We start from the raw sequence: 12,756 nt of genomic DNA on the forward strand, positions 1-12,756 counted from the left end.
AAGAATTATTATTATTATTATTATTATTATTATTATTATTATTATTATTATTACAGCAGTAATACTGGTATTATTACATCTATAATCATGGGCGTCGGAAGCACAATAAATGTGGGTGGGTCCTTCACCCAGAAAAAAATTACTGGAATATATGAATTTGCTTTCCACCTTCATTTGGAGAGATATCAAGCTGTTTTGTGTGCATGAAAAATTGTAGAAGACCTTGAAGACTGAATTTTTGGTCCTTTATCAAACTGAGCTCTCTGAACGGAAGTGGAAATATGAGGTGGACATCCTGATTTGCTTTCCCTTCAGCGTAGTCCAGAATGAACTTCTGCACAGAGACTGTTTTTCCAATGCCAGTGACTCCTTTAGTGAGCACGGTTCTGATGGGTTGGTCTTGTAACAATTTAAAGATGTCATTCAGGTTAACTGGTCTGTCGGCTGTCATTGCTCTTCTACATGCTGTTTTGATCCATCTGATCTCATTCATGATTGATTTCTCCATTTCCACCTCCAAGCTCAGTGTGTCAGGCATCACCAGGACCCACACGCACCCTCTCTCACCAGAGTACTGATCACCTGTGCACAATCAGCCACACCCCTATAAATAGACTCCCTCACACAGTTCTCATTTGTTTGGTCTACCGTTCACACCGATGATACAGACTCCTCACCTCTCCATGCTCCACGGACCTGCTGTTACTCTGATTCTCTACGATCCTGTTCATATCTTCAACCTTGGACTTCTGATTCATTTATATCAACGAACTTACAGATAAGATCCAACATTGATACCTCTCTGCACTGTCATTTTGCAAGTGTGACAATAAATCTCCTGTTTGGTTTTTCACTTCACATCTGCCTCCGTTCTCATTTCTACTGTGTGACAGTGTAGCTTATAAGAGGCTTTGGATTTCCATGTGTTGATACTTCACCTCTCAGACACCGAAACATCTTGTTTTGACCTGAAGATATCCCACGCTTTGTCTATAAAGGTTGTAAGTCATTCAGGTTATTTGATATATGATGGAAACAGGAAAAAAAGGAATTTAGCTATATAAGCTGGGCAATGTTTATTGCTCATTCGAAAGGCTCTATTGGTTTAAATTGATTCATTATCACAGCACACATTTACAGCGTATATAGCATACAAATACATAAGCTTTTTGGGATGAATGAAGGTTTAAACTGTATGCCAAAGTGAATATATCATGAGATTCTGGCTGAGTTGTGACTGCGAAGGAAACATTATTATTATAGGCATACTTTGTTTTACTTTAAAGAGTGTTCATTAAACTGTCTAAATGCTTCATCAGTAGAAATAGAAAATCCCCCCAATAGTGAGGCATCGCTCAGTGGGTGACAGATGGTGTCAAAGACAGCTTCTTGCGAGGTTGTTAACTACTGGTAGGCACCTTAATACAAAACAGTTGCACTGACATATTTTAAGATATGCATGGAAGTAAAATACTGAAATGTTTTCGAAGCAAAACAGGGTGCAATTCAACATGGGTGGATATTTAGGCTGTGAATTTTTCAAGTGGAAACATATAATTTCATTTGTAAAAATTTCAATGTTAATAATATTTTAAAATACGACTTTCACTATTGCGTTGTTTACAATTTCAAAATTATAATATTATTTTAAAATACAAATTTAACAATTGCAGTGTAAAAAAAATCAATACAACCTTTGATACTTGACAGGACATTTCGGTGCGTATTATTTCGCTTCCAAAAATTCACTGATTCAAATTCGCCAAGCAATTGGATGCTACACACCCGGGTATGGCAGGAAGAGCAATTGAGCATCAATACAAAATCGACGCCTATTGCTTTCACCAGCAGGTGGTGAAAGCGAGTCTTACTGAGACCATGGGTCCGTGTGCATTTTATTCATTTGATTTTTAATTTGAAATGAGCAGAAAAAACCAACTCATGCGCTCATTAAGTCTCTTTTTTTTTTTCTCAACTTTTCAAATACAACAGTTTATATCGGTATATTTACAAACATTAGTCAATTACAGAGTTGTGGACTCGAGTCACAAATTTGATGACTTCCCAGCAAACATTTGGACGTGTAATGACCGTTGAAAAGACGTCCGTCCGACACGTCCCGTCATGGTTGAAAAATAGTTCCAAAATGGAAGTTGAACCGACGTCTTTTCTGGCCGTGAATTCCACGTCTTTTCTGGCCGTGAATTCCACGTCTCTTCAGCGCGTCCATGGACGTCAGAATTAGTCTTCTTCTGGATGTTTATATGGTGTGTTTATGCATAAGTGTAGGCATATAAGCCTGCATATAAAATAATCATACACTAATTGTGTTAAATCGTAAACAGGCGATTTTGACGTTTAAGCATCTAAACTTGACAAAGGTTCTAAAAAGGGCCAAAATCGGCCCAGTCATACCGAAACGTCTAGATAGAACACGTTATAATCACGTGTAGATCAAACAACACATTACTATACTTATACATTTAAGTACTTAATATAATTAACTGCATCTGAATATAAGGTTAAGGTTTGATACATGCAATTATGCATAATTTATAGTTATTACAGTAACTACATGTAACAAGGTCACTGTAAAATAAAGTGTTATATTAACATTTTAGTAGTTCATTACAAATGATCAAAGATAACGGGATGAACTAAAGTCACAATTTATTTATCACATTTATTTTATGGTTTTAATACAAATTCACCTGGGAAACAGGAAAAATTAACATGTTCATCACGAAACAAATTCAGTTTCATAACTAAATTTAAGGAATTGAGCTGTCACAAATATCTCCCACATCTTTTTCACCCGAAAACTTATTTTTTATAACCCCCACCCCCCGCTCTTCCTGGAGCATGTTTTAGATGTTCAGCCATAGCAGCATCAATTTCCGATTCCGTTGAATTGGGGTTCCACCTCTTCACAGCATCTGAGGGAAGAAAATATGAATGTAAAAAGCAAAAAGTTAAACAAGCACTTATTTTTAAAGTGTTTTTATCTATCAAACTAATTGTACAATGCAGTCGAACAAGACTTTTCCCATCCATTTCATGAACACATTAACCTGTGATATGAGTAACATGAGAACATTATATTTTAGTGGATTTCTCTGACCAGGGTTTCTGCAGATATGAACAAGTGAAATTTAAGACTTTTTAAGACCTTTTTAATACCACCTTATATGAAATTTAAGACCGAAACCTGTAATGAAAATAGATATTATATTACATGCATATATGTAATATTTAATGTGTTTAATGTAAAAAGCAAACGCAATTTCATGGCTGTCATAAATTAAATTTATTACTACGATATACAGTGAACTTTTCATATCAGCAGATACTATTCCACACAAAATATCCCCATAAAAGTACCACTAGAAATATCTGATGTAAAAAAAAAAATTCTGAAACAATATTTTCATCAGTGCTCTATTAGCTTTTACATCTTAAATCTGCATATTTGATTTACCTTTATATAGGCCTTTTTTTCTTACTTTTGAAATGTATGCATTACCTTTGAAATTTATTTTATGAATGTATCAATAAATTCTAAATGGCTGTTAGCAGTGAGATTACACAATTTACACTGCAAAATTAAAAGTGAGATTAATGTTTTAAATACATTTATTGATTTATAAATATATACATTAGAAATGTTGGGTGTGGAGGCATACTTTTAAACACACTGAACTACCAGCAGGTGGCGGTAAATCACTTCATGAGCGAGTTATTTCAACTGATTCGAGCAAAACGCTGAATCATAGCAGAACGTTGCTAGGAGAATGCTTCTGCTAATGTTGCATATTGTCTAATATGTAAGTAACTACTTGACTAACTACTTTTTTATTGAGCTAATATTAATGTAACATTTGTAATTGTGAGAATTTTTAGCAAAAAGCTCACTTGGTATATTACTGAACTATATCATGTTATAAATAAACTATACATTTTAAATTTTTACCTCAGTGTGTTTCTTTAGAGTGCTGTTACATTCATTTGTTTTAAAGTATGTCACAAATAGACCAGAAATACACTATCCATTATCAATTTCTGTTTACGTTTAATGTATTAAAATATGAATCTTTCTTGCCTTTGGATGCTTCACTGGTTGTTTTTGTCACTTCAGTTTTAATCAGGCGGTTTGTTCGGTCGGGCAAGTAAAAAAAAAAAAAACATTTTAAAAGTTTTTCGGACGCTGGCGGTCAGATAGCTCGACCTATATTTCTTATTATTATTGATAACATTATATACAGAAAAAGGCCGTTTGACCTGTATTCTGCTACTGCGATTCTGAAGACGCAGTAACTTCCACAGAGGGAGAAAAAAATCTAGTTGTTAGCAACTGGCCTTAGCCAAGCCCTATATTCATTTTTTTTTCAAGCTAAGTATCGCTAAACTTGCACTTCCCCATAGCTAAAAAGTTAAATCCATTTTACTTCTGGTACAATCCGAGAGAGACTCGCGGCAATAACAGAAAGCTGATTGGCTATTGCATGCTGGTCTCATTTGTAGTTTAAATACAGCAAATTATATTTGGAATAGTGAAGTAAAGAACTACAACACCACGGAAACAACAAAAAGAGAATTTAAATGAGCATTAGAGGTAGCGTTACATGGACATCGGAAAAATAAGACCTGTGTGAAATTATTTAAGACCTAGAACAGCGAATTTAAGACTTTTTAAGGCCTAAAATTTAGATTTTTAAATTTTAGACTTTTTAAGACTTTTTAAGACCCCGCGGAAACCCTGTCTGACACTCTACATGTCACAGTATTGAGAGCTTCTCTGAGATACCAAATGATTGAATGTTTCACCAGGACCACTCCCTCTCCTTAGTCTTCAAAAAGTCTAAAAGTAATGTAGTGACACTCTTATGGAAATAAGATAATTTGCAATTATTTAAATTTGTCTAATTTTTAAACTGTGTGTCATGAATCAACATCTCAGAAAAATGTTATTCATTTCAAAACAAAGTGACGACTTAATTCGTGATGCAGGATGTTGATTTCATACATGTCCACATATGAGAACACCGGGACTAAAACATGTTAATTATGCGTTTGGACATTTCTGATAAAAACAGGTCTTTTAAATAAGACACAAGGAACATACGATGTGTCACAAATTACCTTGTATTATATTATATAAAGGTGTAGCCTTGAATGCAGCCTTTTCCAGCTGGCCACCACCCTGCATGTTGAATTTTGCCATTAAGGCATTTGACATGATTCTGCGAAATAAACGATTCAGTCATAATATTAAAATGCATTGTAAGATCAGTATTACAAATTAGCAGTACTGTGCAGCTTGCCAATTGCATGCAGTGTTAAAACATACACTTTCACAACCACTCTCTATCATGTAATAAGTGCTCTATCCCTATCCAAAGTTTTTGTGACAAGTAATGACTCATTCATTTCTTACACTAACATTATGTTTTTATATCTTGTTTTAAGTCCTACGAACAACCAGATTTAGCACAGACATTACAACTTCAACACAAAAACAGGCAATTATATAAGTAGATATAGTGTGTGACAGAATTATAGTATTACCAAAGGTTGAGGTTATTATTGTGGATACTGTTACTATTGTCATTTTTTTCTGAAATACGACACAGCAAAACACACAAACAATGCTAGGTAAATACATACCTGTTCATACACAGTCTCTGACTGACATTCGGCCAACTCTGGACAGTTGCTGAACCTAAAAGTGACACCACAATCAAAATAATGTAATAATGTTTTGAAAAATCAAGAGCAAGACAGAATTGACAGCAAACAAAAACAATGGTATCGATATTGGCATTAGATTATCGATAAACAACTACTTGTACCTCTAATAAAAGATTTACAAACTGACTGTTTGCAAACTTTGCTTTAATGAATTTCCCATAAATGGCCTGCGTTTCAAACACCATACAATATTCCTTACTTGCTGATGGCATGGGGTAATTATCTGGTTCCACCTATTTGAAATTGTAAAACACCAAGGCAGGCTCCACTGTCCCCTCGGATTCTGAGCTGCTGTCCTCTTCCGCTAAGGCATCAAATCTTGCCTTTCGACATCTCCACTTTCTTTGATAGTCAGAGGACATGTTTAGCGAATCTGAAATTACAAAATACTTTTAAAGCACTTATTGAAGTCAGCCATGCTCAAATTAATTTACAGATTTCAGTGAATTATTCCTGAGCTCCTTCTACAGTTTTAACATATCACAGTCTTTCATTTATTTTCAGAAATAAACTTTCAGAATGCTACATCTGAGTAGTACTTTTTAATTTAATCTTTAAACATGTTTAATCAACCGATGTGCTCTTATGTGCTGCATGTCATTGATATCAAAGTACATATATACATATACACACACATATATATATATATATATATATATATATATATATATATATATATATATATAATATATATATATATATATGCCACAGATGAGTTTCTTTTTAGGGTTAAAAAAGACCATAGCATTAAACATTACCTTTTAGCATACTAGCTAACTTTAGCCCAAGTTAATTTAACTTGACAGTGTGCTTATACTTGCTTTTGGTTCCTCCGAGTCAAACAAGTAAAAATAAAATACATTAATAAAATACCTCAAAATGTACTTACCCATCGGTGAATTTTTAATGATTTGTAAACTCAAAAAACTCTCTCCTGGTGTATGTTACGGCTCACTCCTCTTCTTCTGGTGTTTTTGGCAATTTTGCCAAACCAGCATAAAAAGATGCAGTACCGCCACCTATTGATCTGGAATTTTGAGTATATAAACTGTCATATCGCGAGATAATCTGCTATAGAGATACCATATCGCGAGAATTTGTAACAACATCTTGGCAGCAGTTTTTGCATCCACCTCCCAAGTAGGGCTCGCTGCAGCCTGCGGTGGACATCCAACCCCGCCCACATCCATGTGTGACGTCAGACACCACGCCCACATCAATGCGTCACCGTGTGACTCCCCTCCCCATCGGTAGCCTTAAAGCGGTGCATTTCAAAATACTTCACGAAATTTATCCATGTAAAGTAGCTCTTTCTAAATTCATGGACATTGATAATACCTGCAGTTTTGTAACACACATGAGGAAGACTTGTGTCATTTGTTTTATCATTGTGAATTGTCTCTTAGTTTTTGGTCTGATGTTAGCACCTTTCTATTTCTGCAAAGAAATGTTAATTATATGCTTTCTTTAAAAGATGTTATCTGTACTTATTCTCATAAAAGTAAAATGATTGAGTATGTTGTTAACTTTTACATTTTGCAAGGCAAATATTATATTCATAAACAGAAATTTGCTAAATGCATACCAAAATGTAATTTATTTTTATCAGAAATAGAAGTTTTGAAAAGTCTTTAAAACAAATGAATACATTTGTTGTTACATTTCACGGAGAACTTTTTTTCTGGTTATGCTTCCACAATATAATTTTTGTATATGTAAGGGAAAAGGAAGAAAATTTGAACTATTGTTTAGTTGTTTCTAGGTTTTAATTTAATTTTTGTTTATTTATTTACTTTTTATTTATACGTTTATTTATTTATTTTTTTCTCTCCATGGTATTAGTTTATTTTTTATTTTATTATTATTATTATTTTAATTTTATCTTATTACATATTACATATTGTATTACTGTAAACAGATTAGGCTTGTATTTTGTGTATCTGGATTTCTATTTCAATATTTTTGTAATGTCCAATTATTCTTAAAAAAAAAAAAAAAGAATCCCGATGTTGTACGCATGTGCAAGAATGGCGGAAGTATGTTGTATCGGGGATGTATAATACAAATTAAACCTAGGTCACCTTTCATATGGAACTAATTACATTCGAACAGCCGGTAAAACGCTTGCTTTGGTTGATTAAAGTTAGGAAAATGGTAATTGGTAATAAAACATTTAAACCCTACCCTATTTGTTTGTGTAATGACATAAATTCACGTTTATTATAATCGATTTTGACATAGCTTAGACAAGATCAGATTTAGACGGACAAGTAAGTTTTGTTATTGTAAAAGTAACACTTAGCATATTTTCATTTTCATCTAATTCTCTAAAGATATGTCCACAAATGTGAACATTGCTAATCATATTATCACTATTTTAATATGTGTTAATACTATTTAATATGTTGGATGTGTGACGTGTTTGAACATGGGCGCGGCGTCTGGCGTCACACTTGGATGTGGGCGGGGTTGGATGTCCACCGCAGGCTGCAGCGAGCCCTACCTCTCCAGCTCAGACTTTAAATTGTGACTTGTATATAGCCTATATATATTTAATCATTAAAAACGAAATAATTAAATCATATTGTAATGTATGGGAAACTGGTGGAATAATGGGTAAATGCAGTGATTTCACACTTAACTACAAGCAATTTGTGAATAGAATTTGACATAAAACAAGATGTAAAACAAATGGAAGTTTTTTAAATAAAGATTTCCGTGCTGGTTTGCATGGGTCTTACTAAACGTTTAAAGGACGTCAGTGGACGTCTATTAACAACCTCTTATGAAACTACTTTGGGCACTTAAATTAATTACTGTAGTATGCCAATGTGAATGTGAATGTAAGCACAATTGCTTTTGCATATTTCATAAGGATTTTATAGAGGTTGACGATGGACTATAAATGCACGTGTAAAAGACGTCACCTGCTGGACGTCCTTTCACAACCGAATCACAACCGGGTATATTTTGAACTACACTCAGCTAAAAGTCAAAGTAAAAACTTTACATGCAACCACATATAATTGTAGACATGTACAAATGCATCTGAATGCATTTTTAAGAAATATTTTGTGTTAAAATTTTTTGCATATTTTGTCGTCCTACCGCGACTATTTTTGGCCAGGGACAGGACGTCGCCGTCGGACCAATGTTTGCTGGGTTGTGACTTGACTTGACATAATCAAAGAAGACTTGGGACTCGACTTAGACTTTGACAGCAATGACTCGAGACTTGACTTGGACTTGAATCCTGTGACTCGGCAAGTCTTCTAAAGAAAAACTTTGGAGAGATCTGATCAATATAGGCTGAAGCGCACTGGTATGATTAGCGCAGCTTTTGGCACTGAGCCAGAGAGGGACTCGCTAAGTGAGCGCTTGTAATGTTTTTATCCACATAATGTTCAAGATATTTAATGTTTTAGGGGCCGTTCACATGTCGAGCCTATAAACGCGTGAAAACGCTAGGCTCGCCGCTTTCTCTTTCTTCATACCGCTCTGTAGCAGTGATGCGCGGGTTGATCCAGTATGAGCGGGTGCCTGCGGTCACCCGCGGTTACGGGTCATCCAAAAATATTTTTAATGATATTCGGTCGCGGTCGGTCGGGTCGTTTGAAATAAAGATGCCAATTAAACCTTTGTAATTTATATTGTACTAGACACTATTTTCTATGAAATACATAGACCTACACTTTACTGGCTGAATGATATTTACCTTTTGAATGTTGAGCGTTATTAACTGTTGAATAAATGCGGGACAAAATGCCCGATTTCCCAACAATGAGCAATGCCACTGTACCATTTGAATAGGTTACTTCTAAACGCATATAGCTCAGTAATGTCAGTTTTATGTATTTTCTGAGAGGGAATGGGATTTTTGTTGGGAAAGTCGGGGAAGAGACGCACACTTCGATTAGACTGATAAACACATGCAGCATCTTAAATTGTTAAGAAAATGGTATTCATAATAAATGCCTCGAATATTTTGATTATGCAATGCTTCTCTTTCTTTTTGGAATTATTAGACACATTTTACTATGTCTTTTCAAATGCCTAGGTCTGTTTAATTTCCTTAATTATAAAATTTCTAGCACTATTTTTAAACGTTTATTCAAGCAATAATATATAAATTATCTCATTTATATGCTTGTTTGAAACCAGGGATTAAAAATGAATTTCAAGTAAAAACTGTATTTTTTTTTTACACTTCCAGAGAGCGAAACGAACGAATTTAAACATTACTTAATAAATTCAAAGCACTATTGTCATGACTCTGGGCTGTGGGTTCCCTCAGCCACCTGAGGTCGCTGTTCCCCTTGCACTGCACTCCCCTGATTGTTCACATCTGTCTTGTCATTAGCACTGATTACACTCACATCTGTTCACAATTATTTGGACTATAAGAACTCTCACTTTTCACTCCGGTTTCATGGCTGCATTGTCTTTTGTTCTGTCTGTCTGCTCTGTGTTCCTGAGATCCTGACCTTAGACCGTGTTCCCTGTTCTGTTTATTTTGTGTTCTTGTTTATCACGTTTGTGCCGTGTTGGCCTTTTGTTTATTTTGTTATTATTTCATTAAAATACTTACCTGCATTTGGACCCAGACCTCGCCCTTTATTCTCACGTGACAACTATAATTTCCTTATTCATTTGATACAACTATTATAGCTATACAATTAATATATATAAAATTGTATTGTTTTGTACGAATATTATCATTTTCGTGATTCCTGAATTTATATATGAAAACTTTGTTTTGAAGTGCATTTGTTATGTTTGTATAAGAAAATTTGCGCGTCTACATTTGAAATAATGAACTTGAGCGGGCAAAAGACGCGACATGTGAATGGCCCCTTTGACATTTAAATTTCACATAATCACTACAAACCACTTATAATAATAATAAGACGAAACTTGATGTATAGTGAAAAAGCAGTAGCCAAATAATTGTCTAAACCTTTCAAAATGTATGTATTTTTTCATGTGAAATAGCCTATGTATCCTAAAGTTCACTCTATTCTTCCTGTTCACCAGCCAATCACTTTCATGTCTTTAAAGAAATAGATGAATTCGCGATAAATGAATGTCTGTATTACGTATTATTAAATATTTGACTCAACTGATTCATTAAAATCACTGAATCGTTAACAATGAAAGAGTGGACTTAAAATAAATTATTAATTCAACTGGTAAATCACCACTTCAAACCACGACTTACGACTTTGTAGCGTTCCAGGCAAGTCACGCCAAATTGCTTGGGCACATTTATGAATTACTATTATTTTTATATTATTATTAATTTGATTGCAACGTTATATTGTCCTAAGCTCTATTTTTCCACCGTGTGCCACTTGCATAAACAACTCGTAACTGGGAGTCCATCGATCTACGAGTTCACGAGTGAGAAGTCACGGGTTTGACTGCCGTTTCAGTGCACTTTCACTGGTAGAAGGTCGGAAAAACACGAGTTACGGGTTGTCTGGAACTTTATTACTTGTGACTTGCAAAACAATGACTTGGTCCCACCACTGGTCAATTAAACCTCAGCTGGTGTTCGATTTGTGGCGCCAACGCTGTCAAAGCAACCAATAACACAAGGTGGTTCGTCTGAACTTCTATAAGTTTCTAGAGTTACTATCTCTTGGTCGGAAAAGCCGGGTTGTGTTTCTCCATGTTGTAAACTCTAGGGGCCAGTCTTCTAAAACTATTTAAAAAATATTTAAAGGCCTGGTATTTCAATGGCGAATGTTTTCAGCTGCCACATTCATCAACATATGATCATTTGTCTGATGGGACTGACTGCATACAAATGTTTAATGAATCACACATGAACCTTGTCTCCTGCAGGCCCATATGTAAACAAACTTTTATGTTGGATGTGATTAATTCACAGCCCATTTTTTTATTTCATTTTTTTTTATTTTAGGGATGCACAATATATCAGTGGCCATATCGGTATCAGCCGATAAATGCTATTTTTAAAATGATCGTTATTGGTCCGGTAACAAAATTAGGTTGATATCATTAAGCCGATAAATTATGTATTATTTCCGCTGGTTGAACCACTTCATGTGCTTCCTGCTGGCCACTAGAGGTTTGAATGTCAAGAACAGTGAGTGAGGACAAATAGCTTTCATAAGAAACGCTTCTTTGATGCCTTAAATACAGGATGATTCCGGAACGGTTGGTAATCCTAAACATTCATCATGTGGAATGGATTTGACTGACGGCGCTCTGAAATGTGCACAGACATATTCGCTGAAATAGAAAAGGTAAAAGTGGGTGGGTCCTGTCCCACTCACATACAATGGTTCGACAACCAGTTCATAACAATTATTATATCAATGTAATAATTATTATTTTTATTGTTATTATTATTATTATTATTATTATGAATAAACTTGCAAAAACATTTGATAATAATATAAATCGTTGTGTTTATAAGTGGCAAATATGTTTGTGTATAGAAATTATACCTTAAATATTTTTTTATTACAGAGGTTTTTGAAGCAATTATTTATCATTAATAATATTAATCATTTTATTATTACTATAAATAATTATAAACTCACAAACTCATTTGATAATAATATGAATAGATTTGTTTATAAATGTGGCAAATAATAAAATAATATTAATAAAAAACGAAACTGACATGTCATTATTGCACTCTCGCCAAGTATTGTATCATTAATAATAATAATGATGATGATACTACTACTACTACTACTAATAATAATAATGGTATTATTACAGGTATAACAATAATTATTGGCATATCAATATAATCAGTAATTAATAAATACCATAAAAATAAACACTGTCAAAACATTTGATAATAATACAAATATTTCTTTTTTTTTTTTTTTCGTTTAATACTAATAACAAATGCAACTGACATGAATTGTATTAAAACAGTGATTGCATTCATAAGTGTCAAGCTCGTTCTACTTTGGAACTGTTTTCAGAGCGTCTTACACACACGGTCTACTTTCAATGTTACACTCA

The 12,756-nt window shown here is 34.1% G+C and overlaps 1 long non-coding RNA gene across 1 annotated transcript; it reads right to left on the reverse strand.

The window, feature by feature from the left end:
• Window positions 1-2,905: 2,905 nt before the first annotated feature.
• LOC141326563 (uncharacterized) lies at window positions 2,906-6,063 on the reverse strand. Its single transcript, XR_012353925.1, has 4 exons — window positions 5,948-6,063; window positions 5,665-5,719; window positions 5,140-5,240; window positions 2,906-2,936 (listed from the first exon to the last, which is right to left on the reverse strand). It is a non-coding gene; the product is annotated as an uncharacterized lncRNA (long non-coding RNA).
• Window positions 6,064-12,756: the final 6,693 nt, after the last annotated feature.

The sequence above is a fragment of the Garra rufa genome, chromosome 1 (assembly GCF_049309525.1).
Source record: "Garra rufa chromosome 1, GarRuf1.0, whole genome shotgun sequence".
Classification (NCBI taxonomy): domain Eukaryota; kingdom Metazoa; phylum Chordata; class Actinopteri; order Cypriniformes; family Cyprinidae; genus Garra; species Garra rufa.